The sequence below is a fragment of the Pecten maximus genome, chromosome 13 (genome assembly GCF_902652985.1).
Source record: "Pecten maximus chromosome 13, xPecMax1.1, whole genome shotgun sequence".
Taxonomy (NCBI): domain Eukaryota; kingdom Metazoa; phylum Mollusca; class Bivalvia; order Pectinida; family Pectinidae; genus Pecten; species Pecten maximus.
The window spans coordinates 11003212-11015446 of NC_047027.1; positions in this window are offsets into that span (position 1 = coordinate 11003212).

The following is a 12235-nucleotide window of genomic DNA, read 5'->3' on the forward strand; positions in this document are numbered from 1 at the left end:
TGTGTGTAAACGTCCTGATTAGCAAAATGAGAATGGCAGAGGGAAACTTGCTCTGATAACTGACATAATGTTTTAGTATGGTGGAGCTGTCCCCTGCTACATGTCTTCTATATATGTGAAATATATTTGGTATAACTGAATATACTGTTAGATATTCTGATTGGTCCAGTTCAAAAATATAAAATCTACATCTACCATGTCATGACTTCAATGTTAATGACATGTTTTAAGTGTTGCTATACACTGTATCAGGAAAATTAAAAATTTCACTTTCATCTTGCTTCATTTTTTGCAAGTTTTTGGAACGTTATAATTTCATTAAATATATAAATACCTTTAACGGTCAGCCGTCGACTGGGTATGATGTTAGAAGCAGAAACGAAGTCCGCGTGCAAAAGACATATATACAAGCGCTCTGTAAGGCTATAGATATTCAATAGGATGGTTACTACGAATGCACATGTGTGTTCATCCGGAACCAGTGTGTTTGTTCTATAAATATCGTAGCCGCACGGATCCTACCTGATGCCCATTCCTATCTATCATATAAAAGTTTGGTAGATAAAACTGAAGGATACTCTTCTATTTGTTTTAATTAATGTTAATACCGTAACTACGTCCTACTTTCCTCCGAACCGACGATATTTGTCCTGCCAAAATTGTGTGTAAACGTCCTGATTAGCAAAATGAGAATGGCAGAGGGAAACTTGCTCTGATAGCTGACATAATGTTTTAGTATGGTGGAGCTGTCCCCTGCTACATGTCTTCTATATATGTGAAATATATTTGGTATAACTGAATATACTGTTAGATATTCTGATTGGTCCAGTTCAAAAATATAAAATCTTCTACATCTACCATGTCATGACTTCAATGTTAATGACATGTTTTAAGTGTTGCTATACACTGTATCAGGAAAATTAAAAATTTCACTTTCATCTTGCTTCATTTTTTGCAAGTTTTTGGAATGTTATAATTTCATTAAATATATAAATACCTTTAACGGTCAGCCGTCGACTGGGTATGATGTTAGAAGCAGAAACGAAGTCCGCGTGCAAAAGACATATATACAAGCGCTCTGTAAGGCTATAGATATTCAATAGGATGGTTACTACGAATGCACATGTGTGTTCATCCGGAACCAGTGTGTTTGTTCTATAAATATCGTAGCCGCACGGATCCTACCTGATGCCCATTCCTATCTATCATATAAAAGTTTGGTAGATAAAACTGAAAGATACTCTTCTATTTGTTTTAATTGTTGACGACCATGAGCAATGAATTAGCTTAGTATAGAGTAGCTATTGGTCTCTTACAACAAAGTAACTATATTACTTTTTTTTCATTTTTATTTCTATAGGTAGTACACGACTTTCGCACTAGTCCAGGCCCTTACCAAAATATGGCATTTAAATCTTTCATTTATTTAGCAGTAGTCTGAAAAATCAAACTATCATCGAAAATTAAAAAAAAATGTATGATGTTGTCTGTGTCAAGGAGACTCATCTTAAGACCTCGATTGTTGATACTGATTGATATACCCCTTAGTGGCTATGGAATTTACCGTAGAGACCGTTAGATACCGTGAGGGCATAGTTGTTTATGCTTCCAGCCTTGTGTGCACCCGTCGTAGAGCTGATTTGGAATTTTGGGAAGGTGAGATTATTGGTGTTTTCAAATTTGTGCTCGTCCCATTTGGACTTACTTTCAGATATTCAGTTGAAAACGCTATATACATGATGTATATATATTCATTACAGAAATTAAATGAACAATACTTTACGCTGCCTTTATCAAGGTAAATTATCTCTCACACAAAGTGTTCTGAATCACTCGAAAATACGATGTTACTGTCCAATGACGGACGTCAAGGTACTGGCATGGCGCAACAGGACACATACACATTAGGTAGTCCTCATATACGGTGGATATTTCCGAAACCAAACTTAAAACGCATTACAGATTATAGAAAATGCATCATGTGTTACATAAATCCAATGATACACTTTTGTTAGGCATGCAAGTTGTGAATCCGAATTTAACTACCGTATATGACAAAATAAGGGCGCATGGCGCGGGTGCTTGACAGTGGGTGCGCCCTTATTAAGATACGTTATTATTAGTTTTATGAAACAGACTATACTTTATAGCAGAACACCCAAGGCTCTGGAAACTGTTAACTATTCAGTGATAAAAAGAATCCCTATGAAGATAACTATATATTATAGATTATTAAACTTAAACCTAACTTGAATATTCCTGTAAACTTGTAAAACATGCCAGCTGTTCTTCAGAACAGAGAACGTGTGTTCCACTATTTATGTTAAACTGGAACTCTTTAGTGCTCTCTCTATAGACACCGACGATTTTCCGGATCATATCAAACATCGTTTTACTTTATTTCTGACCTAATAATTGCTTTACAGTTTATTCTACTAGCTTTCTGTAGTTAAAAAAGTTAGTTAATAACATCAATTAAGTATATAGAGGATATTGAATGGTTTTCCGTTTAATATTAAATATATTTCACGAGTATGACAGAATATCGATATTTTCACACGTGCGAAGCACGAGTGAAAAATATCGAAATATTCTGTCATACGAGTGCAATAATCTGCAGTCATCACATTACTTCATACATAATATCATCTTAAACATGAATTCAACCTCAAACCCCCATTCTAACCCCAACGTACAGCTCCTGGAAAATACATTGTTGTTTTGTGTTTCACCAAGTGGTATATCATTACCATAAAGGAGCATGGAGACTTCTGTATCATATATCAAGACCTATTTATTGATCAGAAACACAATTATTGATATGCATTAAAAAAATATTGGTGAGACATACATTCTGAAAATCGAAATGTGACATTCCATCAAACATCATGGCTAACACTATCATGAGCATTTTTCACATAGGCAAAGCTTAGAAAGATAGACTGTTTTAGACTTTTTTTGCTATTGTTTAAAATAGAATAAAAATGGGGCTATGATTAGGAAAACTTCTATCAGCAACGAATTATTTTCATATCTTGAGGGTGACATTTGGCCTCAACCTGCTTTCCGTATATGCTCTATGATAGCCTGTAGTAAGTATAAAGGCAATTTACAAAGTGATATGTTAATATCTTAGATATTTCCTAGCTCTGAATGATATATATGTAACATGTTTTACTTAGTTTTACATAAATACATCATATTCTATTCTCTTTCTAATACAATTTCATTGCTATCAATATTTGACGTTGAACTCAATGAGATATTATGTTTGATGTAATTAACTTAATAATTGTCATCCTTGAACATTTACAAATCATTACACATATTACGCCATACCAAAAACACCTTAGCTGAATCTGTATTAACATTTCCCAATTATACCCAATCAACAATCTTTTCTACCATAAATTCATCTTTGGGGTATTATACATATTTGACAGTTCTTAATGTAGCCTGGTATTTTCACTTCACTTCATGTACAGCACATCATTTAACGCTCTTTTATATATTTTTTTTAAACGGTGTCTTACAATAACTTTGCTTTTAAACTTAACAATTCCAACTCAGTTTTAACACAAGAAGCTATCTCGACCAGTAAGGTTTACGCCTAGTAAAATTGACTTAAACCTCAGGTGACTTAGACGCTAGGTATTTTAAAAATATATTTCAACGATAATATGTAATATTTCAAACTCAATTGTGACAATGGTTAAATCCGTAGGTGGCAGATAATATAAACACATGATAGTTTGCTGTTAACTTATTCCGTAGAACACCTTCTACAGAATATTTCCAAAAAGAACATCCTCCATAGAATACTCCACCCCCCCCCCCCCCCCCCCACTCCCCTTAGGATCGGTAGAGTCTCATCCACAAACATACTTGTATGTCTCAGATTATTTTCTATCCTCATCTAACGTTAAGTGAAATATTTTGTACTTTTCTTATACATAATTATATCTGTGTAAATTGCCATTTGTTCAATTATATCACTTGCAACTGTCTCTGAATATGGAACAAAACAGTGCCACATCCACTTGGATCGTTATATGTCCCCGTTTGTACGATATTCAAGGACCTGTTCCCAATATCAACTTCATTGACAGCTCTCGACGACTGGCGGAAACTTAACAACACACGAAGGAAGGCAATTTTCTGACTCGTGTCTTTACCGAGCCTCACACTCACGATTTACGCCACCTAAACGCAGAGTTTGAAAACACCCGCAGTTTATACTAAAGTACAACATCCACATCTTATATATATACATTGTATATATATCATATTTTTCATTTAAACATATTTTATTTAAAAAGACATCAAAAGAATTGGGCAGATTCTTATAACTGACAAGCACCTCTCCCAACATTTCAGTATACCATAATTTCAGATTACACGTGAAGACAAAATATGTGATATTTCTCACTGTTAATAGCATTATTGCTCTAGCAACCAACCAATGTCTTTCTCAACTCCCTAGAAAGCATACAACCTGAACTGCCATCTGTGGGTTGACAGCTCACACACGATATCTCTTACACTGCCCTACCACGTACTGATATACAACTTAATGGAATGGAACACTACAGGGTAAAGTATCGTGTTCAAATATACAATGCAGTTCTGGTTCCTGAACTCGAACCAGCAAGTACTATTTCTTTACAAAAAGTCATAAATACATTGGCGGAACAGAAAAATTAGGAGAATTGATTTAATGGACATAAAAGAGAAGAAAAAAATGGACATCAAAAAGAACAAAAACAACAAACAAACAAACAATTAAACAAACGGAATCGTCGTAAATTATAAAATGAATATAGAACAAAAAAGGATGATAGTGATGTAACTTTCGATATACAAAGCGTCAATATATAATGTACAATAAATATTTAGAAACTTATCATTAATTCTCCAGCGAAAGTGGACGTAACCCATGTAGTATCAATGATATAAATTGTAAGCATTTAATGTTCTTTACACAATAAGATAGAAAATGGATACAAGCAGACACACTGCCTGTATATGTTAATCTCATAATGATAACTTATTCAAGAAAGTTTTATTTGATGATTTTTTTTCGGCCCACATGGTTTTCCATTGAGCATGAATATGAAAACAATCCTTAATTGTTGGCAATGGAATGACACATAAGGGGGCTGTTCCAGATTTGAACAACCCTAAATCTTGCAATGTTTCACCCATTATTTGTTACCTCACCTGGACCGAAGGTCCGGTGAGCTTATTAAATGGTGCGGCGTCCGTCGTCCGTCGTCCGTCAACATTTGCTTCAAATCGCTACTAGTCAAAAAGTTCTTATTGGATTTTAGTTCAATTTAATCAGAAACATCCTTGTGGGAGGGAAACAGATTTTGCATAAATTGTGACTCTGACTCCCAAGGGGCCAAAGGGGCTTGGCCCAATAGAGGAAATTAAGGCAATTCCTCACCATTTCCCTTAAATCGCTGCTTGTCATAAAGTTATTAATGGATTTGAGTCCAATTTGGTTAGAAACATCCTTGGGGGACGGGGAACAGATTTATTCTATAAATGGTGACTCTGACCCCCAAGGGGCCAATAGGGCCGGGCCCAATAGGGGAAATAGAGGCAATTCCTTTAAATCAATACTTGTCATAAAGTTATGAACGGATTTGAACAAAATTAAGTCAGAAAATCCTTGGGGGAAGGGGAACATATTTTGCATAAATGGCGACTCTGACTCCCAAGGGACCAATGGGGCGGGGCCCAATAGGGGAAATAAATTTAATTCCTTAAAATTATTACTAGTCATAAAGTTATGATCAGATTGGAACCTAATTAATTCAGAAACATCCTTGGGGGAAGGGAAGGGGAACAGATTTTGCATAAATGGTAACTCTGACCTCCAAGGAGTAGAGGGGGCGGAGCCCCATAGGGGAAATAGAGGTAATTCATTGAAATCGCTACTAGTCAAAAATTTATGAATGGATTTGAGCCCAATTTGTTCAGAAACATCCTTGGTGGACAGGGAACAGATTTATTCTATAAATGGTGACTCTGACCCCCAAGGGGCCAATGGGGTCGGGCCCAATAGGGGAAATAGAGAAAATTCCTTTAAATCATTACTTGTCATAAAGTTACGAACGGATATGAACCACATTAAGTCAGAAAAATCCTTGGGGGAAGGGGAACAAATTTTGCATAAATGGTGACTCTGATCCCTGAGGGGCCAAAGGGGTGGGGACCCATAGGGCAAATAAAGGTAATTTATTTATATAGCTACTAGTTATCAATTTATGAATGCGTGTTTTTGTAAAAACAATTCTTGAGGTCTTTCAGACCCTTAGAGTCTGGACTTTGTTATTTCTTTAAAGCAGTTTGGATTCCCACACTATTACTATATATAGCATTGTTTGAGATTGACAAATAAAATGAATTGAACAGGAACATTATTTGACATTTGGTCAAATCCAACCAGGTAAGCGATACAGGCCCCATTGGCCTCTTGTTCCACTTGATGAATCTACGAGTGTAAATCGAAATTCCTTTTGTTACGTGCTGGTCATGTGGGTTGTCCATTGCTTCTGTATGCAAGGGTTGGAATACTTATTCCTTTCGTACGATCTCGGTATAATAACTCTTGAAAGGTGAATCCCCTTGGTACTTATTCTATGCATTAAATAACCTTGTAACACTGGCTTAATATTTTAAATGAAGCTTTACTAATGTTTTGAAAAGTTGCTTGAATGAAATTTGACACAAATCACGATCAGTATTATTGTATAGATACGGAAATAATTGTATTCGGCCTTGCAGGTGATTGCGTTTTCATCAAATTGGTTTTCTCCATTCAAATTATGTTATTGCATGAATTCCTATAGTGTGGGAAAACACTTAGATGTGTTTTATGTTTAATTATGATAATCCGAAACCAGGTGACACTCTTGTTACATTAAAGTAACTGTGACGTCACAGCTATAATTATCACTTGGCGTTTCAACAATCCAGGCATCGTTACTACCGTCATGTAAAACAATCATTTGATTGCTGAAAATATACTGCTGTTCACAATTTTGTCTTAATTCTAAAAGTAAATAGATAGAAGTGTGTTGAAAACGATCGTTTATATAATCAGAAAGTTAATACCCGTACCAAGTATGGAGACGAGGCGTGATGACATTCGTTTCGAGATGCAATTAATCATTTACATGAAGGTTAAAAGATAAAAAAGAAGAAGCGATATTTATTGGAAGCCGATATTAGTGTAAAGTATGTAACTTTTTGGTATTGTGAAAACATAAATAACAGTCTATACGTGTTTCCGCTCTTTTTCGGAGAGGTAACACCTTATCCATGCATGCGTTTTCTACAACACGAAGAGTTTAGGAATAATGTAGCCTGAATATTTTGTTCATGACAGAAGGAGTTACCTCCCTTATTCTGTATTTCCAACCATGATTTTTGACGATAAAACATAAATCGAGAGAACCAGGACAAGCATTGGAGGATATCTCTCAATTTTAAAGGCGATCCTCCCACATGGAAAGGTTCCCAATCTTTTTTGCTATGAAGACACTCTTCAGTTGACGGGATCAATGCTGCAAAATCTTGCGGATGCCTGGCAATATAACTTACAAACGTGCGATTATGAGAACAATCCTGTCAATTAAAGTGTGTGTATGTGTTTATTCTATGTGTTTATTATCTAAATTTGTTGAAGTAATGACAGAATAGAATTTGATACAATGTATAAAAAAGATAAATACACAAATAGTTACACTCGGAAATGGATATCCGCGGGATTACTTATCTAGCTTCAATTAAGGATTGATTGTCAATTTTGTTGCTTGCATGGACTGATGAAGGGAAGTGAACCTCGTGCAAATGAAGTGAACTGCGAAGCAGTTCATGTACCATTTGCACGAGGTTCACTTCCCTTCATCAGTCCATGCAAGCAACAAAATTGACAATCAATCCTTATATTTACGTTAAACAAATTAAAAAACTTTGCCACCAGATTGCAAAATTCGGTCACAACGGTAAGTGACGTAAGTATGTCATTTTGTAACATTGTTGTACTTATCTCGCACAGTAGTGGAACAGCAGACAGTCAGCTATTCTCGTCGCCATGGCAACACAAAATATAGTCCCATACACGTTTTGATTATTACGATAAAAAATGAGCACAAGGTTAACGTGACGACAGCTGTTCAGTGAAATATCACAACATTAAAAAAACAGTCTATACTCTCTAAAGCCTTGAAAATTGTTTTTATTTTGTAAGGTTTTATAATTTGAGTGAATGATGGATTTTTAGTCTTTGGATTATTTATAGATGTCATATGTTACTCAAAATTTAACGCCGAACTCCTGTGACCGTATGTGATGCAGTCTAATGGCGGGATGTTCAGAGCTCTAGAAAAAGTGTAACAATGTGGATTTTAGTCGCAGGTTAGCTGATGATGTACATTGTGCTCTTGAAATATTGGATTTCATTGTCGCACTGGCGTTTTGGGATGTAAATTCTGATAATAGTAAGTAAAGAAACATTGATTGCGGTATTCGACAGCTGGAAACTTGTGTGCTCCATATGTTTAGATTGAGTCAAATTACGACAATACTGTGTGCCTGTGCTCGATATAGCATACTGCTGCTACAGTCTGTTTTGTGTTGTTAAAATTGAGGTTTATTTTCTGAGACCACTAAAATCGTATCAAGCATGGCATTCGAGATACAGCTAACGTTAGACCTACTGCGCTACGTAGGTCATGAGCTCGGTGCTATCGGGAGTGTCAGTGTTCTGTCAGATCCTGTTTTCTAAACTGTCTGCATTATACTGGCATTTTTATTAGCACATAAAGCGGCTATTCCACTTGTGTTTATATACGTTTATAACAATGTTACACAATTCACAAAATGAAAGTGCATTCAAGTCTGAGGCGGTACAGAACTCGCTCGCCATTGTAAACTCAGTGAATGTATTCACACGCCGGCAAGAAAGTGATTCGCCTCTCAGAACAGAAGCTTTTGGTTTGTTTTTGTTTAACGTCCTATTAACAGCCAGGGTCATTTAAAGACGTGCCAGGTTTTGGAGGTGGAGGAAAGCCGGAGTACCCGGAGAAAAACCACCGGCCTACGGTCAGTACCTGGCAACTGCCCCACGTAGGTTTCGAACTCGCAACCCAGAGGTGGAGGGCTAGTGTTAAAGTGTCGGGACACCTTAACCACTCGGCCACCGCGGCCCCTCAGAACAGAAGCACGCGACCCATAATCTTCAACTGGAAATGAAATGATCTGAGTTTACTATGTTCATTGAGGCGGAGCGAAGTGAAAATGTAAATATAACAACATGAGAAGTGACTTGTGAATAAAGAATAAGACTAATATAATATATTTGTTAAAACATAAAATATGTACCTCTGACAATGGAAAAACTCTCAATAACAGCTAAATTTATTTTTTTGAGATACAAGATCATGCAACATTTTAGTGGCTTTATTTTCCTGCTTTTACCGTTCCATCGTCACATAATACGGTTATTAGGGACAATAAATGGTGGGTAAAGTAATGACAAAACATCACAACATCAAAAAGTGCGAATGCTGCCGACGTACTTTAACACATTCTTATATAAATACAGGATATGCACATCGACGCGGTCGCATAAATAGTTGTTGAATAGGCAAACAACTTTTAACTAAGCTTAAATTTGTCTTTAATATTAAAGAAATAAATGTAGATATGAACACAAGCTTTAATGTCTAGTAGAAAGCCGTAACTACCCAGCAGTATTCACGACCGGCGGACGGAATAGAAAGCCTTTCTCACAATAATTTTCGGAGAGCTCCATCTCCCTTCTGATCTCTGGATTAAATATTTAGCTGGAGAAGTGTATTTGAACATTTAATCTTGACATTAATCTTGATAGCAATAAATACAACTTGCCAGTTCCAGTCTGAGTAAAACTGATCAGGGACATTTGATTAAAGTCTTATATATAGTTATGGTAATTCAACCAATGTGTGTGATATACATACGTGTGTGTTTCGGGAGGATGTAGTGTAGTGAAAACATAAGATCCCCAATCAGTCGCCTCTTTGAATCACGCAATCAGGACAGCAATTACAATTCATTCGCTTTACCTACAGTAAGTGGTCGGAAGAATTTCAATGTGCCGACAAAATATTCTAGAGTCTGGATTTATTATTTAGTATAAACTATTTTTCGGAAAGCGTATGTTATATTTACTTTTTTTTTTTTTTTTTAAAGGAAAGCTGTTTTTTTCTTGAAAAGAAAAGTTACATTACAATTCGCCATTTAACAACGACAAAAGGCATGCAAAACAAGGGATATAAATATATATTATAAAGAAAAAAAATTAAACAATAACATTGTACTGTTCTTATAATGATGGATTACAGTTAAAATATAGAGGAGGAGAACGATAGGATGACATAGAGATGGAATTGTTTTTGTTTTTTTTTTCAAAAATTGATTCAATAGAATAAAGCGAAGCTTACATTTTTGTGATGTTTGAAATAAGGTATTTAACCTTTGATATTTGTATATAATCAATCTCTCCCTCGATTCTATCATTCATAATTACTATTTGTTGTGGATATAGTATCTTTTGTACCTTTGCAATTTGGTATATATTTCATATACATTTGTACAGCATTACTGATTTGATTGCTCACAAATACAGACACGGCGACAAATTACACTCACTTTAATCATTGCGCATTTAATGGCTTCAACAGTAAACATACACAAATACAGTGGAACTTCGTTAACTCGAACTCGGATAACTCGAATACCCCGCTTAACTCGAAGTACCTCGCCGGTCCCGGCCGAATTCTCTCTTTATCTTAGTAAAAAAAAACTCGGATAATTCGAATTCGGATAGCTCGAAAAACTCGGATAATACGAAGTAAAAATTTGGTCCCAACAATAAAAATCCTACTTGAAATGTTCGAATAACTCGAAGTATAATTTTCGTCGATCGGTGGCAAACGCCGACATTTTTTAAGAGCTAAATTCCGTTTGTAATACTGAACATATCGGCACTACTAACCTACATGCTATTATAAGTGTTTCATAAATTCATAAAAGAAATTGTCGGTTGAATCTTATAACAACAAGTCTTGGTGATAAAAAGTACTACTTTACTTACATCAGGTAATTTCCCAAGGCGGTCGCCGATATCAGTACACACGATAGTCAACAACTCATCTACCCGTTCGCTCAAGCGGAACTAATCTCTGACACACCGGTAGATCTACCCGGCTGATGTTTTTACAGGTGTAGAAATGACACAGTCACCGGCGCCTATTAAATCTTTGAACTGCTGAAACAATAGCGTAATTACTGCTGAGGTGTTCAGAGTACAACTGTAACGGTCAGTGCTGTCTATTAAATCGGATAAAACGCCAACTCAGTTACAGTAACATTTTATACGCACATGCGCAGCCCAACTTCCGGTGCTAATACACATGAAAATGGCGTGGTTATCAATAAAAAGTAAGTAGGCCGATCAAACAGTATTTTATATATGTCCAATAAAAGGTAATGGTTCTGTTACGTTTTGTATGCAATCTGTGTTAAACTTAAACGGGTATTTGTTTTGACATTAATAACTTGTTATTTTGTCGAATTCCGTTTTATCGTTTACCTTTTGCAAACATGACTTGCACATCAGATCGTTATTGAAGTGACTAAGTGAAAGACACTTTATCGTGACTTTATATCGGCAAAACTACACCAAATTACAAGAGACATAACGAAACATTACATATATATTTACATGTATTGACCAGTCTTCACACTAAACTGATGAGCGACAGAGCGAAGTTATAATGATTATATAATGTTGACAAATATTGACCAAACTTTTCACCAAAAACGATAACTCGCTTAATTCGAACACTCGGATAACTCGAAGTTTTTTCGTGGTCCCGTCGACTTCGAGTTAACGAAGTTCCACTGTACAGACACAGCGACAAATTACACTCACTTAAATCATTGCGCATTTAATGGCTTCAACAGTAAACATACATAGAGGAAATGACGTCAAACGTCCTGGATAAATAATGTACATAGTGTTGGTTAACAACTATTGTTATCATGCAGGAAAGACATATCAATATATACAAATAAAATTTAACTAAAAATGCAAAAACAAAACCCTACAAGGCCATATCAAAGGAAACATTAGGAAGACAAAGATTGTTTTGAAAGAAGATATATAATAAGCACC